Consider the following 18,660-nt stretch of genomic DNA (forward strand, 5'->3'; position numbering starts at 1 on the left):
GGGCCAGTACTGATTTGCATATGGTTGGGTCCAAACTGAGGTGGCATGGTGAGTAAAAGAACGATGAGTTGGAGCTATTGCCAGTGGTTAGGCTTATTCTAAGCAGCCTCCCATCACCTTTAGTTTATTAAATAAATCATTAATTTTCCCTCGTCGTCATCTGTCGAACCCACCACCCAGCCCCACCGCTCTTACCTACATGGGTTGTGGTTACCCTAAGCACTCAACGGTGCAGCCGGTGCAGTGGCACTGAAAACAGCGAGGGGGTCCTAGTCAGCTCAGCACCAGCTAGTCATCTCACAAGTCATCCGCTCAAAATAAAAAAATGTTGCTTCCACCTGCGAGAAGCCCAGCTCTGACTTTATCCTTGTAGGAGGAGGGTGCGTAGTGGGAAAAGGTGCCACAGTCACCAAAAGGAAGTGACAAGCAGGGTCCAGGCAGGCGGAGCAGGACTACACTTTTGGATTCAGAGAAGCGTTATTCATTCCTCCCTGGGCAGGCTTCTGCTCTTCTTAAGCCGAGCTGCTTTATAATTAAATGACTGTGACGGAATTCATGCAATTTCAAACCAGTTCAGCTGAAGGCAGCGCGAGACGAGCTCAGGGCACCACTGCCGAGCGCGAGAATGAACATTGCGGGGGCGTGTCACACGCTCCCGCAGGTCCCTGGCGGAGGGTGACCAGATCTTGAGAACCAAAAACCGGGACATTTTGCTAAAATAGAAGAAGGACTGCGATTTTCATCAACAGTGCTGCGCAAAATGACAACATAGGAACAAAGAAGAAACACTAAGAAAATAAATCAAATGTAGCACCTGCAACACGTGCATGACTTATTCAAAGCAGGGCGTTTCACAGCTGTTTTAGGGGCACATAAAGCCAAACCTCAGAAAGGGTAGCGCCTGCATATTGTTTTCTTTTATTTTACACTTGGCCATTGCTATTAATTAAACGCACCAGAGGTGGTGGTCACACGTTCTACCCAAACCTATAGTTTATTGATTGTTCTACAAAGTAAGGTCTTTTTACCTTAACCTTTTGTTTTAGATCAGTGCTAATATTGTCCCATTAGTAGCAAGATGCTCAAATATTCCCTTGAAAGGCTGTCTCAGCTCTCTCCCTTGGCGAACCCCTTAACACTTGACTGCTCACAAGTAGAAAAGGCAAAAAATCACAAATTAATTATTGTATTGCTTATCACAAGGTGCTAAGTGTCTCGAGTGCTTATCATCCCACCAGCCATTCCCGGTGTTTCAGCCAACACAGCACGTTGCATTCTGGGGTGTGTAGTTTTGCTTTTAATACGGTCTATGGGGCTATAAAACGTTCAATATTCAAAGGGATGCTGCCGACTAAAAAGCCGGATTTAGCTTCACGTGTAACATATGACATGGAACCACTTGGTACAATTGTCTAACAGTGTACATAGTGGTCCAGCCCACTTCGAAGACTGTGTTTGTTCCCGAATATCCCAAAATGACTTCTCACTCTGACGATGCCAGACTGGATCCATCTCTATTTGACACCGCTCAGCACTTAGTTAACTGGGACTTGCTTAACCTGTCAACATTACGTGACATCATTAAAAACATCAAATCAGGTTCCCCTCTGGATCCCTTTCCCCCACAAATCCTTTTGACACTCGACACCCCTTCCCTCACTCTCATTCTGGAACTCCTTAACTCCTCTCTAAAGGAAGCCAAAGTCCCTAAGGCATGGAAACATGCTATGGTATCACCTTTACTAAAGAAAGCTACTGCAGATCCAGATGACCCTTCTAACTTCCGCCCAATCTCGCTTCTACCCCTATTTTCTAAAATTTTGGAAAAACATATTGTCACTCAACTTACTTACTTTATGGAATCACGGAATCTACTTCACACTTCCCAGTCGGGATTTAGGGCAGGATTTTCAACCAAATCGACTCTTTTAGGGGTCTCTGAGACCATACGCCGACAAGTTGACAATGGGGAAACCGTGGCACTCATCTTACTCGACCTCAGTGCCGCGTTTGACACGGTTTCCCACACCATCCTCCTCAACACCTTGCAAGTTTGTGGCATCTCTGGATCTGCCCTTGCATGGTTCAAAAGCTTCCTCACTGACAGAACCTTCCAAGTCTTCTCTTCTACAGCCTCCTCTAAACCACATGACTCTCAATTTGGGGTTCCCCAAGGCTCGATCCTCAGCCCCATATTATTTAATTTGTACATCAGTCCCCTTGCTACTTTAGCGGAACAATCTGGGTTGACGATCTACTCATATGCTGACGACACCCAGCTTATCTACTCACTTTCCGCTAACACACACTCTAACCCGTCTTCCCTCTGCTCCGGCCTTAACAACATTGCCAAATGGATGCATGATAACAAACTGAAACTCAATGGAGGAAAGACCGAACTGCTTTTGTTTGGTAAACATCCTGCCTTGTGGGGCCCCCAACATTGGCCATCTCAGATGGGACCCACACCATCCCCCTCCAAAACCACTCACAATCTTGGCATCATTTTTGATGACCAAATATCCATGAAACAACAAGCGATCAGAGTTGCAGCCACTTGTTTTACCATCCTCAAGAGGCTTAGGAAAATCATATGGATGCTTCCCCAGGACACACAAAAAACCGTAGTCCAGGCTCTAATTACATCTAGACTGGACTACGGCAACATCTTGTACCTAGGAGCCTGTAAGGAAGTCACGAGGAAACTTCAAACAGTACAAAACGAAGCGGTTAGGTTGCTTTGCAAACTGCCCAAAAAATCTTACACCTCTACTGGTTTACGTAACCTTCATTGGCTTCGAATCGAAAACCGCACCAAATTTAAAGCCTTGTGTTTCATGCACAAAATTAAGGCAGGCAAAGCACCATCCTACCTGAGCACCCTTGCTCACCAATACTGCCCCCCAAGAACCCTCCGCTCCTCAAGCCAACATAAGTTTCAGGTACCCAGGATTAACCGGGCAAGAATGGGTGGACATTCTTTCTCATACCTTGCCCCCTCAATTTGGAATTCCCTCCCTACCAAGCTTCCCACAGACCCATGCTACCTCCAATTCCGTAGGAACCTAAAAACATGGTTGTTTAACCAATAATCCTCCTTTAGGCCCTTCCGTCCCCCTACTGCATTCTCGCTTAAAGTGTCTTTAGCGCCTGGAAACCTCCGGGTAGCTGCGCGCTCTATAAAAATAAATATAATAATAATAATAATAATAATAATAATGCCCTTCGCTTAGGCTTTAGTCCAGTGAAAGGTTATATCTCAAGCTTCACTAACACAACTGGTGTGACTTGGGATTAGCCGAGCAACCTTCTCCAGGACATAGAAAAACACAGCAGTGCAAGCTTCCCTCTTTCACATAACAGGCAACAACTTAGACTGCAGCAGTGCAAGCCTCCCTTTCTTACCAGGCATGTACAACTTAGGCATCAGCACTGGAAGCTTTCTCTTTCGTGGCATGAATACAAATCGGGTACCAGCAGTGCAAGCTTAGCTCTTTCACAGAACAGGCAACAACTTAGACTGCAGCAGTGCAAGCCTCCCTTTCTTACCAGGCATGTACAACTTAGGCATCAGCACTGGAAGCTTTCTCTTTTGTGGGATGAAAACAAATCGAATACTAGCAGTGCAAGCTTCCCTCTTTCACAGAACAGGCACAACTTAGACTGCGGCAGTGCAAGCCTCACTTCCTTACCAGGCATGTACAACTTAGGCATCAGCACTGGAAGCTTTCTCTTTCGTGGGATGAATACAAATTGGGTACCAACAGTGCAAGCTTCCCTCTTTCGCAGCCCAAGCCTCCCTTTCTTACTATGCATGTACAATTTAGGCATCAGCACTGCAAGCTTTCTCTTTCGTTAAATGAATACGAATCAGGTACCAGCAGTGCAAGCTTCCCTCTTTCACAGAACAGGCACAACTTAGACTGCAGCAGCGCAAGCCTCACTTTCTTACCAGCCATGTATAACTTGAGCCAGGGACATCCTAAGGATTTTGGGGGGCCTGGGTCAGGCGTAGTTTGGGGGCTCCTGAACAGCGCAGCTTTGGATTTATGATCCAATTTCTGCTTTATCGTTCCCCCTTTGGCCAGGTCACTGACACTACACAGGCAGACTGGTCCACACCCTAAATATGTTTTCATGTAATATTTAGGGATAGTGATGTGTGTTTTCATTAATGTAATATAGTAGCAGACCCCCTGACATTTCTTATACATGAGGTCCTGCTTTTATCGAAAGGGACCCTTTTTTATGGATGTTGTATGGTGTTGAAATAAATAAACACAATATTTCTCTGCAAAATGTCTGTATAGACTCCAACACATTAGCAATATTAAAAAGAAAAGAAAATTGTATTTAAAATATTCTATGTTTAAAAAATCATTCAAGGTCTCCAGGGCAGAACTGTGTGGAGAATAGAGCCAGATCTATCAGGAGGGCCCCGGAAAGGCTGGCGCCCTGGGCCCCTGGGCCACAGCCCACTTTGCCTGTGCCTTGAAACGTCTCTGACTTAGGCAGCAGAATTTCAAGCTTTCTCTTTCGTTGGATGGGTTCAAATTGGATTCCAGCAATGTTTCTTACAGAACAAATACAACATGTACCAGAAAAACAAGCATCCCACTCACAAAGAAGGCAGCAGCAGTGGAAATGACCTTCCCCTACACAAGAGATATAGCACAACCTCTGCAGTGCTGCAAGCTTCCATCACTCACAGAACACGTACAGTTAAAGTATCAGTGGCATTTAAAGTTACACCCAGTGATTTAAACACCTGCTGATGAACCATTAGGTGGGTGAGATAGTGCTGCCCATCAGCTGATGCCCAATGCCTGCACAAGCCTCTTTGGAAAGTTATGGAAACCTCGATGCCTTGCAACCCTTCCTCTGTGAAACCCTGTTCTAGATATTGAGGGTTGCCAGTGACATAGGTTGGTTGCTGGGCCTCATTAGGGAGGGAGTCCCCAAGCATCTGGTGTGCACACACACAGCAAGGAGAGACGTGCATACACTAGTGGCAGGCTGAGATGGAGTAGCTCTGGCCTCGGCTGTGGTCTAACTCCAGGATGTCACACGTTTCAGTCCCAAGTAAGAGCAGCAGGTATGAATGAGGGACCGAAACGTGTTATTAACTTGTTGGCATTGGCCTCACTATGACTGTGTACGATGGCCTTTTTGAGGTTCACTTTTCTTTTACACTGACATTTGCTAGGCAGATGCAGTAAGTAAAATGTGGCGTAAACTATCTTTAGGGGGCTAGAGACAGTAAGCTATTTACATCCCACTTCATAAACCGTCTGTTGACCTCAATTTATGCTGGGGCTGAAAATAAGTGCTCACAGGAAGTGCTGCATAAGTGACCACAAATGCATCGCTGAGTTTAAATTGTCGTACTTGTAAACCCTGCTTCCTTTTTTTCTTAGGTCAGATACACATCACAATGTCGCCTCACAAAATAACAGCACGTTTTGACTAAGTGTATTTTCTTTGATGTTGTTTGCGTAGTATTGCAACCTCAAAGGAAAGGTATTTGAACGGTAGCACGTCTACCTTAAGTACATGCAAAATTGAACCGTTAACATTCAGTCAAGCAGAAAGGTGAACGTTTTTTTTCCGAGCGACAGCTGATTCGCCTCCAATCTTAATGCAGCTGGGTGATCAGGTAAAGCGCACACTGCAAATTGAACGGCTTCCAGGCACTCAGAATCGATTTTTAAAATATTGGAATCCAGACATGGGGACATGATTTGTTTGTTATGCTACAGACACTCAGTTTGGTCAAGTGAAGGAAAAGGTGTTCTTTTTGTCACGGAAGTGTGTCACTTAGCCACATATTAAGAAGTTACGGCCACATCGCCTCCACTCATGTTACGTATTTACAATAGTTTCTTTCGCTTTTCTTCATCATTTCTGTCTTCCAGAGCACTATGAAAGCAAAATATTTATTTTATTTTATTTATTTATTTAAAAGTTTTTATATAGCGCTGGCTAGACCCGGAGGTATCAGAGCGCTTTACATAAGCATCAGATCATAGTTACAGGTTACATCGTTACAACGGTTTCACAATTATAAGAGCATGTCAACATAGTTACTTGTAAGGTCGAGATAAACAATAAGCACACATACATAAGGGGAAAGGGGGGAAGATTCATGGGAGGGGGAAGGAGCTGGGGAAGGAGACAGGTAAAGAAAGCAGGAAATAGGAGGGGAGGGTGTAGGACACCGCATGGAAAGGGGAGGGGAAGGGCGACAGGGCCGCAAAACGGTAGACGAGTCAAAGCAACGTCCAAAGTCCAGTAAACTGTGATCCCAGGGGTAGTGGTATCACTTCACTATCTCAGTTGCAGGAGGGTCCCTTTATGCAGTGGACTCTCTCAGAGGGGTCTCTGAAACTCCAAGGCCTACAAACTGGATCCTTCCCCAAAAAGGGGAGAGGGAGTGATTTGGCAAGGGGGTGCCATACCATACTTCTGCTGAGAGTGGCTCCCTTGACACAGTGGACTCTCTCAGCGGGTTCGCTGAGACTCCAGATTATAAATATTGAATCTTTCCCCTACAAGGGGAGAAGGAGTGCTTAGTCAAAGGGCACAAAGGACAGGGGCTAGGCAGACTAGCAAGCAAGATGAGAGATTAAGGGGAGAGGGGATAGGAGCTAGGAGCTGGGGAGGTAGACAAAGGGAGAAAGAGTACTAAATGAGAACAAATTTAATTAATGAGTTATTATATAGCGCTGGCTAGACCAGAAGGAATCGGAGTGTTTTACATGAGGAACAATAATGTTGCAATTTACATCATTAAAAGTTACATAAGTCCCAAGAAAGGCATTTGAAGAACATAGGGGCCAAGGTGAATGGAGCAAGAAAGGGTAAGGGGATAGGGTAAAGGGGTAGGAGGAAGATAGGATGTAGAGACGAGGGGAAAATCTGCCCAAGGTCCTCCTGGGTAGGTGACGGCGGGGGGAGGGGGGAAGGGAGGGGAGAGTCCACAACCCATCTCCTCTATAGCTATATGGTAGCTCCACCGGGCATCAGCCAAATCGCTCTGTCTCCACAGTCTGGGGTAAGTTCCGCAGGTTCCAAGACCTGATGTGTAGGCAGGGTAGGGGAGAGGTTCAAGGTCTGGTCAATGTCCAATTGTTGTCCCAGGGAAGTAAAACAACGTGTAGGGGGCCGCTATGGAAGCCATATTGGGGTCAGGCAGGGGACTGAACTGAACACTAGTACACTGGTGGCCATCCTAAGGTCAGGCATCTAGCAGTTAAAGTCAATATCAAGGATAGTGGCCGCCAGAGAATAACAAATCCAGCGTGCACACACCATCACACACACAGACATGCACAAGCACACCCAATTGTGAGCAAACACTCTCATATGCGCACCGACGAACACACATAGGCACATAGGCAAAAAACATCCAAGAACACAAGCACACAAAAAATCCCATGCTCTACTCCAAAAACACCCAAATACATGCACATACAAACATCACCTGCACAGACATGCACAAGCACACACAAATGCGCTCACACTCTCATACACGCAGACACGCACACACACTGACAGACACACAAGGACACATCCAGAAACTATCAAAAACACAGGCACACATACAATCACATGCTCCAGAACAAAAAATACCCAAGGACGTACGCACAAATACATGAACACACAAAAAACCATCACATGCACAGACATGCACAAGCACACACAAATGTGCTCACCCACTCTCATACGCGAACCAAAGGCACATACGAGCACGCATACAGAAACACCCACAAGCACACATACAATCCCATGCTCTAATACAAAGACTCTCAAATACATGCACACACCATCACATGCACAGACATAAGAACACATACAAAAACATCTGCTCGCACAAACACAAGCACACATAGAATCAAATGCTCTAATACAAAAACACCCAAATACATGTCACACCATCACATGCACAGACATGCACAAGCACACACAAATGTGAACATAGTCTTTCATACACACACAGGCGCACACACACACACACGTGCGTCCGCACACACCCCCTCAAAAACGCACAAACGCACACACATTTCTCCAGAACTGCCGCAGCATTGATGGCAAACAATGGCAGGTTTGGACAGACTAATGAAAGAAGGCTAGTTGTACACGCAGGAATCGGTCGAGGCCAACAAGATGGTGGCACGCCGATCGGGGATGAGGCACAGAGGGTCCTGGCGTGGGAGAGACTATGGCAAGCTTAAATGTCCAAGGGAAATTAACAGAGACCGGTGCAGCTAGATCTTCAATTGGGAGTTGCCATCTATGGCTTGGAGACTGAGCTGTATAGCTTGTATGACTGCCTCTATTTTGGCGTTTGGTTCTGGGTTAGTCTCCAGTTCTGCGTCTGTCGATATGCCTGGGAGTCTGGGTATATGCCGAGGTTCAAATGCCAGTTTAGTTTGCTGTCTGTCAGTTTTTCCCAGTCTCAATCTCTCACTTCGTAGTTATGAGTGCCAACCTCTCAGAACAGTTTGACTTGATATGCTATGCTGAGGACACACGCCACAAGAAATGAATGCAGGTAGGCGCAGGAGGCGCCAGACGACTGCCTCAGTGCAGGACTGTAGAGGACTTGCTGATCATATATGAGGCAGGATGTGATTTACCACCATATCATCCCACCAGCCGGCATTCTGTGTGCACTAGTACCGGCTCTGGTTGGTATCCATTTGTTTAGCCGGGAGGGTGAGCTCATGCGGGGTGTAGGCTTCAGCAGCCACGTGCCGGTCACTGTGACGTGGTTGCAGCCGTCTTCGGTATTGCGCCGCTTTTACAACAGGGACATGCAATTTTCTTTAAATATTTGCAAAGTTATGCATTTTTCCATCGTACCTCTCATGTACCGGTCCCTTGCAATCATCCACCGTTTGGCGTCAGGGGTTACAACTTCACAGCGCTCAGCTTAACGTCCGCAGGCAGAGTAAATGTGCAGATTTAACGAACAGATGGAGCTTATTTGAAAGTAGTGCAAATCCCCTAAGCTCAATTTTATCATAATGATTAGATTTTTGTATAGTGCTCAAGACAGCATCAAGTTGTGTCTAAGCGCTGCGGTTTTATTATTACTCAGTGCATTTATCGGCACTCAATGTACCGACTTCGAAAGGATGAAGCACTGTGTTGCGCTTGGTGGGACTCAAACACAGGTGCTTCCAAGTCATAACAGAAGCCAACCTTGGTTAACCTGCTCCGCCTTCTTGTTTCCATCAATTATGATTGGTTATGGGTCAGCAGGCGATCATAAGGGGTGCCTTGAAGCCTCACTACTCAGCCCACTGCAGTCTCGTCTTCAGAGCTGCATCCTCACGCAATATAACATTCAGATCTAACAAAGGCATAAAACTCACCCCCTGTGGTCAGTGTGATGTCTGCCTCCGCTGGCAGTCGCCATGATATTTTACCAGACTGGGGGGCTGAGAGTGATGGAGTCTCTCTGACTTTACGGCTCCACACCTAGAAAATGTCTGTTTCACTTATAAATAAATCATGATGCAAAGTCTGAGGATACATTTTCTATTTTTATAGTCTTTTTATTACCCCATTTCCAGTTCGGTAAATGCCAATGCAGATTGTTTATAGGTATTGTAATGGCTGCTTTTGGGATTAATAGTTGAGTTGAGGGGATAAGTATGTTTTTTCGGCGCTTACAGTACCCACTTCCACATGATACTCGCTTCGCCAGTACAGAGGCGCCGCTCTGAGCTGTAGAGAAACCCTCTGACCACCTCCCAGGCCTGTGTCTCGTATTGACTGGCATAGCAGTCAAGCGTGTAGCAATCAATGGTACAGCAGGTGCAGTGGCACCGGGTCCACTGAACCCTAATTAATGGTATATTTAACAACTCCTCAACTAATAGCTGATTCAGTCAGCCCTTTACCAGACATAGCCCACACCCTACTGGCATCACATAATTATCAGCTAGCTAGTAGATCATTAGGAGAGTGCATATATGTGTCAGACTGTGCATGACACGTGGTAGTCAGTGCCTCGGCTCCACCAGCTCGTTTTAAAATTCTGGCTTTCCCCAGCTTTTGAGAGGCGCCAGCTTGCAGTGACATTTTCTCGGTTCGTTTTATTATCCCTTTATGTTAAAACACAAAACACCACATGTTCCTCTGTGAGGAGAGAGGGAAGGGTGCATGGACTGAAGTGACATGACCCCTCGTGGGGTCACGCCATATGATTTTTATATGAATTATTTGTAAACTTGTGCAGGCATTTGAATTCAAATGAGTTAATATGGATTTGCCTCTCCTGTTCTACCTGCTTGTGCAGCGGTGAAGTAATATCATTAGTGCAGCAGGGCGATGGCTAGGAGTGTAAATGGCCACCTCCACCATAATTATGGTTGTGAAATTAAATTAAATGAAATGAAAAGGGAATTTATAAAGCGCTAACTGCCACTCCTAACGGAGTCTCCTGGCGCTAATTATGGTTGTCTTTCAATACCATGACGAGATGGTGGGGCTGTTGTCTGGTTACAAAAGACCTATTGTGAGCTTACGAAGAATTTACAGGGGCTTAGAGCCCGCCCATTGCTGACCATTGGTCGGCTTTATTGTCACTCTCATTTAATTGCGTCTTATTCCTTTGATGTCCTTGTTCCAGCTTGAATGTCTTAAGCTTTGTCCTTCTCTGCAGTATAGCTTCTTTACCAACTCTCCAATTGGCTGCCTTTTAACCTTCCACTGCTCTCTTTTAGAGAACTGCTTTTTTCGTTTCTCCTTAAGCACTCCCTTACTTTCATATTTTACTGTAATAATTCACCCCTAATACTTTATGGGTTCCAGAGCAGCGTGCTACTCGCCAAAAAAGCACTTCAACACCCCATCAGGAGTAGCAAGCACTATATAAATGCAAACCTTTTTTCCCTTTTCCATCCCTCGCTTATCATTCTCAATCCAAATAACTGACTAATATGTCCTCCACTCAAATTACTTTCATATTTCCACTATACTAATTCACCACTAATCCTTTATGGGTTCCGGAGTAGGGTGCTACTCACCAAAAAAAGCACTTTGACGCCTCGTCAGGGGTAGTAAGCACTATATAAATGCAATTACAATACAATACAATGAAAGTGCACATTTCCCAGCTCTCTCTCTCACTTGCTTCGCCCCGCAAATACCCACCCCTGTGCTTCATGTTGCTGTCTCCCTCATGCTGAAAGCTCTCTCTTGTGTGCTTCTGCCCCAGCCAAACTCCCTCTCTCCTCCATGATACGTGTAGCTTTCTCACGTGTGTGCTTCTCCACTCCACCCATGTTGCTCTCTCTCGTGTGCTGCTTTTCTCCTCCCCACCTACCTCCCATTGCTTCTTCCCACCCATTCCTCCATGGCCCCCAATGCACACAGTTGTTTAAAAAAAAAGATTACATTTTATTTTTTTCGGGTAACAGACTAGGCTTAAAATTGTTACTGGATCCTCTACCTTAAAGAAGGGATTTCACACGATTTCTTTTTCATTTTTTCCAATTTACCCAACCATCTCTTGTCAGTAATATTTTTTAAAATGGAGCCTGCGTTATTTTGTAGATGTGCATTCATAATGACGTGTGTACCCCCTTACAAAATCACGCAGCCGCAGTGGCCATATCCTCACAACTTTTTCTTTCCTTTTTTCTCTCTTTTGCCGATGCTGCAAAGCATATTGCTGTTCAGCATCACCAATAGGCATTGATAAAGCCAGTAGGTCCAAAGGTGAGACCTACTTCTTTGCCAATGCTTGTTTTTATGTTCCTTATGGTCCGTAGAACAATTTCAGCGCCACCTCTCACCAGCTGTCGACCTGTTCCACATACCAGACCTGCTGGTTGCAGTGCTAAAATAGATGGCCCCTCCTTATCTTCCCATACTCAGCAGAAACAAGGGGGTTCTTCTTACATTCCCAATTGACACAGATTATGCTTCTGTATCAGAAGCCAATCATTTTCAGCAAAAACCCGGGATGCTGTGAAAATACTGGGCATCACACATCTTTTCTGTCTTTCTTTCCTTTCATTTTTTTCTCATCCTAGAGAGTCACATCAATTTGTGAAGCGACAAGGGTCCAGATTTACTTCGTATCTGTAAGGGTACGCAATGGTGGCAACCTTGATCAACTTTCATGCACAGAAACGATTTTTTGCTCAAAGTTTACATGTCGATGCACCACAGTCTTTTTGTGTAACAGAGTGTCGACCTGCTTATAATCTATGCAAAAGAGGAGTGATGGGGCAGGAACAGACGAAATATCTATAGGTTTTCATGCAAAGCCAGATCTACTCAAACAAGAATTTGCAATGCAATAGGTCTTACATTCACATGAGTTTGAGCTATTGGCATTGAAAATGAAAATGCCTTTTATTTATTTTTTGGTTTGTCATTTACAATGCTAGAAGCTTAAATCCTCGCAAATGCGAGACCTAGTATTGGTGGTGGTGCTATTGGTGGTGGTGGTATTGTTGGTGTGGGTGGTGTTGGTGGTGGTGGTATTAGTGGTGGTGTTGGTGGTATTGGTGGTGGTGGTTTTAGTGGTGGTGGTGGTGGTGATATTGGTGGTATTGTTTGTGCTGGTGGTATTGGTGGTGGTATTAGTGTTGGTATTGCTGGTGGTATTGGTGTCCGTATTGGTGGTGGTAATGGTAATGGTATTGGTGGTGGTATTGGTGGTTGTGGCATTGGCGGTGGTATTGGTGGTGGTCTTAGTGGTGGTAGTGGTATTGGTGGTAGTGGTAATATTGGTGGTATTGGTGGTGGTGGTGTTGGTGGTGGTGGTATTGGTGGTGTTGGTACTGGTGGTGGTATTGGTGGTGGTGGTGGTCGTATTGGTGGTGGTGGTATTGGTGGTGATATTGATGGTGGTGATGGTGGTAGTATTGTTGGTGGTGGTGGTATTGGTGGTGGTTGTATTAGTGGTGCATGGTGGTGGGGGTGGTATTCGCGGTAGTGGTATTGGTGGCGGTGGTATTGGTGGTGGTGGTGGTATTGGTAGTGGTGATATTGGTGATATTGGTGGTGGTGGTATTGGTGGTGGTACTGGTGGTGGTGGCGGTATTGGTGGTGCTATTGGTGGTGGTATTGGTGGTGGTGATATTGGTGGTGGTGATATTGGTGGTGGTAGTATTGGTTTTGGTGGTGGTGGCATTGGTGGTGGTATTGGCAGTGTTATTGGTGGTGGGGGTATTAGTGGTAGTGGTGGTATTTGTGGTGGTGGTATTAATGTTATTGGTGGTGGTATTGGTTTTGGTATTGGCTGTAGTATTGGTGGTGGTGGTATTGGTGGCTATATTGGTGGCGGTGGTATTGGTGGTGGTGGTATTGGTGGTGGTGGTAGTGGTGATATTGGTGGTGGTATTGATTGTGGTGGTGGTATTGGTGGTATTTGTAGTGATGGTGGTATTGATGGTGGTGGTGGCATTGGTGCTGGTGGTATTGGCAGTGGTATCGGTGGTGGCGGTGGTATTTGTGGTGGTGGAGGTATTGGTGGTGGTATTGGTGGTGGTATTAGCGGTGGTGGTGGTATTGGTGGTGGTATTGGTGGAGGTGGTGATATTGATGGTGGTGGTGTTGCTGGTGGTGGTATTGGTGGTGATGATATTGGTGGTGGTGGTATTGGAGGTGGTGGTGTTGCTAATAAAACAGGCTTTTGACAAAACCTGTCAGGTGGCTTTAGTACAGATGGCATGTAACACAGATGTGGTGTTGTCAGCTTCAGCCCATTAGTACAGGATTATGGGCTACCTGGAATTCACATGACTTAATTTGCTAATCATTTCTGAATCCATTTTACTTGGGGGTTGAAACAGAGTTGAGATAATGCCAGGTTAAAGTGATTGAAAGCAGGCACCCGTGTTATGGCCTTGCTGCTTAAAAAAACACAAGCGGTTTCAGCTGAAGCAGCCCATGTTCGGGCTGCAGTAAGAGAAACTCAGTAAAGTAAGTAGTGCTTACAGACTAAAAACCAGGTCCTGTGTAACAACTGAAGTACAATGGCCAGTCGCCATGGGAGGATACAAATGAAGACAGGACCGTACTAAGGAGGGACTAACAAGCCTATTAACTAATCCAAAGGCAGCATTTATGGAAGACAATGACACAAGCCAATGAAAAATATGGGAGGAGAGTGGGCGCAGCTTCTCTCCCATAGTCTACTGCAGCAGTCTCGCAGAGCAAGCAGCGCATGCGTGTTGCCGCTAGGCTTAACGTTGTGTGAAATGATAATAGCAGATGGAATTAGGCACAACCACGCAGAATATTTCATAATTTTCCTATGCATAAATTGTGTGATTGCTGCAAATGTTCAAAATACCTGCAATTTAGCCTTGTATAATTTTCCTTACTTTGAAATTTGCACTGGAGGGTGCAGATTGAGTACAGATCTCTTCCAAGGCACGGCTTTAGCAGCCTTTGCACTGGTGTGAAATACTTATCAGCCCACTGAAATTGACCTTTTAGCGCTGCCAAAATATTTATCAAGGCATGGTTCTTGCTATATCACCCACATTACTACTATAGACAGAGACCCGCCAGATGCAAATTATCCTCAGACCAATCCAACCTGAACTGCCAAGCCAGGTTCCCTATAGACCGGGATACAATCAGCGCTGAACCACTATGGCCCTAATTATGATGTCGAGCTGAAAGACATCCGACAGCTCGTTGGAGTTGGACGTTGACCAGAACATATGCAGTTCATTCTTGGTGCTATGGTTGATTGTTATCTGGAAAGGCATACTGGACAAACAAAACAGTGGACTGGAAAGCTGCCCAGCACAATTAACTGTCCAGAGATGCACATGTGCATTCCAGAAACCCACTTATGAGTGCGGGTGACCTGGATTGGGATCAATGATCCTGCTCAGTGAGTTCATTCCAATGCACTAACAGTTGCTTCCTTTGCATGAGCATCCTTTTTTCTTCCAACCAAAGTGCCTTATTCCTTCCGGTGGTGTGAGGATAAGCCCATCAACAGGCTCTATGTCTTGGGTGTTGGAAGAAGAGTCTTAAGCCACACTTGCTGTCCTCCTGGTCATGCTGCTCTGTGAGCGGTGAAGCACCTGCTCAACCCTTGTGTTAGCTGGATCCACATCTCCAGAGCTGTACCCCGAGGTCCCCTGTGTGCCCACTCAGTTCTTTTTGGGTCCATGCCACAGCTCCATCCCACGGTCAGAGCCCATCCTTACCATTACCCACACTCATCATCAGAAGTGGCTACCATAACACAATAGGTCATTCTTCTCATGTTCTTGCCCAGCAAAGGCCTTTCTACAAACAGTTCAAGTGCCAATCTAGCATCATAAAAGTTTAACCACACACTTTATGGCCTGAGCCACAGTGATGTTTACCATGCTTTAATGATCTTAATTCAAAGTTGTTATCACTATATTACTCTTGTCATGCCTTAGGTTTTATTTGCAAAAAACACAGTTGATGGACAGAATGTAGAACAATGTCATACATTCACCCCAGTACAAGGATCTGGGCCTAAATCCATTGTTTTTTTGCACTCCACACCACCCTGGGTTAGACACTGGCTATATGCAAATCAGCTCTGACCCTGTGCCTCATGGGAACAGTCCAGTCCGAACTACCAAGCCATGTCTTTCCCAGACCGGAATCAAGCATCCAAGGACCAGTTTCTGGCTATCAGCCTTCATTCAGCTTGGATAGCTTGACTCCAGTGGTGTGGAGAGCCTGGGACTCACGTCTGAGCATACACAGCCTACTCGGGGTGAAAATTGCAAAAAACACAGTTGATGGACAGAATGTAGAACAATGTCATACATTCACCCCAGTACAAGGATCTGGGCCTAAATCCATCGTTTTTTTGCACTCCACACCACCCTGTGCCTCATCGGAACAGTCCAGTCTGAACTACCAAGCCATGGTAGTTCGGACTGGACTGTTCCCATGAGGCACTGGGTCAGAGATGATTTGCATATAGCCAGTGTCTAACCCAGGGTGGTGTGGAGTGCAAAAAAAAACCGATGGATTTAGGCTCAGATCCTTGTACTGGGGTGAATGTATGACATTGTTCTACATTCTGTCCATCAACTGTGTTTTTTGCAATTTTCACCCCGAGTGGGCTGGGTATGCTCAGAGGTGAGTCCCAGGCTCTCCACGCCACTGGAGTCAAGCTATCCAGGCTGAATGAAGGCGGATAACCAGAAACCGGTCCTTGGATGCTTGATTTCGGTCTGGGAAAGACATGGCTTGGTAGTTCGGACTGGACTGTTCCCATGAGGCACAGGGTCAGAGCTGATTTGCATATAGCCAGTGTCTAACCCAGGGTGGTGTGGAGTGCAAAAAAAAAGATGGATTTAGGCCCAGATCCTTGTACTGGGGTGAATGTATGACATTGTTCCACATTCTGTCCATCAACTGTGTTTTTTGCCATTTTCACCCCGAGTGGGCTGGGTATGCTCAGACGTGAGTCCCAGGCTCTCCACACCACTGGAGTCAAGCTATCCAGGCTGAATGAAGGCTGATAGCCAGAAACCGGTCCTTGGATGCTTGATTCCGGTCTGGGAAAGACATGGCTTGGTAGTTCGGACTGGACTGTTCCCATGAGGCACAGGGTCAGAGCTGATTTGCATATAACCAGTGTCTAACCCAGGGTGGTGTGGAGTGCAAAAAAACGATGGATTTAGGCCCAGATCCTTGTACTGGGGTGAATGTATGACATTGTTCTACATTCTGTCCATCAACTGTGTTTTTTGCAATTTTCACCCCGAGTGGGCTGGGTATGCTCAGACGTGAGTCCCAGGCTCTCCACACCACTGGAGTCAAGCTATCCAGGCAGAATGAAGGCTGATAGCCAGAAACCGGTCCTTGGATGCTTGATTCCGGTCTGGGAAAGACATGGCTTGGTAGTTCGGACTGGACTGTTACCATGAGGCACAGGGTCAGAGCTGATTTGCATATAGCCAGTGTCTAACCCAGGGTGGTGTGGAGTGCAAAAAAAACGATGGATTTAGGCCCAGATCCTTGTACTGAGGTGAATGTATGACATTGTTCTACATTCTGTCCATTAACTGTGTTTTTAGGTTTTATTTGGGCAAATTGCACCATAGGTAGTTAAAGTAGTTCCCCGGGGCACTTTTTCAAAGCTAACCACTGAGCATTCTTTTTAAATTACTCTTGCGGCCTCTTTACAAAATCCCAGGTTAAATTCTTTCAGCATGTTGAACTGCTCCAAAGCTCTCCATGTTGATAAAACTATGCAAGAAAACATTAGCCAAGTGTGCCCTCTAGAGGGTTCACATTATCTCTTCAGTGTGGTGATCACCAGCTGCACTGTTGTTTTGAACTTCAGATTTTAACCTAGACCAAATTAATTGAAGTCATACCTTGATAACAGCTTATGTTAGAAACACTTTGCTGACCTTGTGTGGGTTTATTTTTTATCATATTAGAAATGTTCAGGTATTATTAAGTACCATTTGTTATAAACCTCGCTGGCCATCTTATCTTTAGTGTGATTGTGGTGATTCTGTTATACTGTATTTAATCTCAACCTTTACACAGCTCCTAATGCAAGCAAGAACAATGGGCCCCTATATCCTGGTTTGGTTGTAAAAAAAACTCCAATTTTAGGTGTGCTGTTGTCCCTCCTACATTTGAGTCCTGGTGCCACTGCACTTGCTGCACTATTGATAGCCACGCCCCTGTCTCTCAGTGTCATTCATCCAGCGGGTGGTCAGTGATTAGGAATAACTGCTTAGAGAACACAAGTTTGTCACTCCCCATGCTCTCTGAGGGTGACTGACCTAGTGAGGGGCAGTTAACCTGAGCCTGGTCTGGATGGGAAAGGCCCCTAAAACTGAACAGAGGTCATCATACACACTGGCACCCTACAGAGGTGTATAATCCAATCCTGTCCCCCTCTGTTGTTATCCAACTATGAGGGTTGAAACAGTCAGTACCAATCTCCATGTGATTTTAATAGAGAAACATTAGGCGCCATATTATGTAAAGTACTCTGGGGGGTCCAACGGGTCTATGCACACGTTTTCAGTACCATGGGATACGTTTGTATTACAGAAGGGGCCACAGATGCTTACGTGGCCTCTTCTGAAATATAAATAGCACCAGCACACATGCTGCACCAGCGCTATCTTAAAGGGGTCCCCTTATTTATATGTATGGGCACAGAGGCAAACAGGGCACAAGGAGAGGCACTGTCTTCACCACAAAGAGTGGCTGCACAGTCTGTATCCCCCCGAGGGCGCCCCTCTGAAGGAGGCAGAGGGGGTCACATGGAGCCCCCAGATATCCCCCTGCAGGCTGGTATAGTCACTCACTGCACTGATCTCTGCCCCCCTTGGAAGTGAACACGGGTTGTCTTGAAAGGTGGACAAGGTGTTTCAATGAGGTGTCTCTCTCTTTCAGTAATGTGCTGCCCCCAGGGCAGTGTGAGTCTGCGGCTGCCCTGGGGCGGCAACACATTATCAGTAATAGTGCACACTGCCTCTGTTTGCACTTGGATCAGTTAGTAAGAGGTGCGCCAAGTCCAAACAGGGACAGTGCATCCTTGGTGTAAAACAGCCCCAGATTATTGCAACATTAGCATTTCTATTAATTCTTCTCTGTCGGTGATAAGCACTTAATACACCATGAACCTCCACCGTTCAATGATCACACCTG

Source organism: Lissotriton helveticus, chromosome 9 (assembly GCF_964261635.1).
Source record: "Lissotriton helveticus chromosome 9, aLisHel1.1, whole genome shotgun sequence".
Classification (NCBI taxonomy): Eukaryota; Metazoa; Chordata; class Amphibia; order Caudata; family Salamandridae; genus Lissotriton; species Lissotriton helveticus.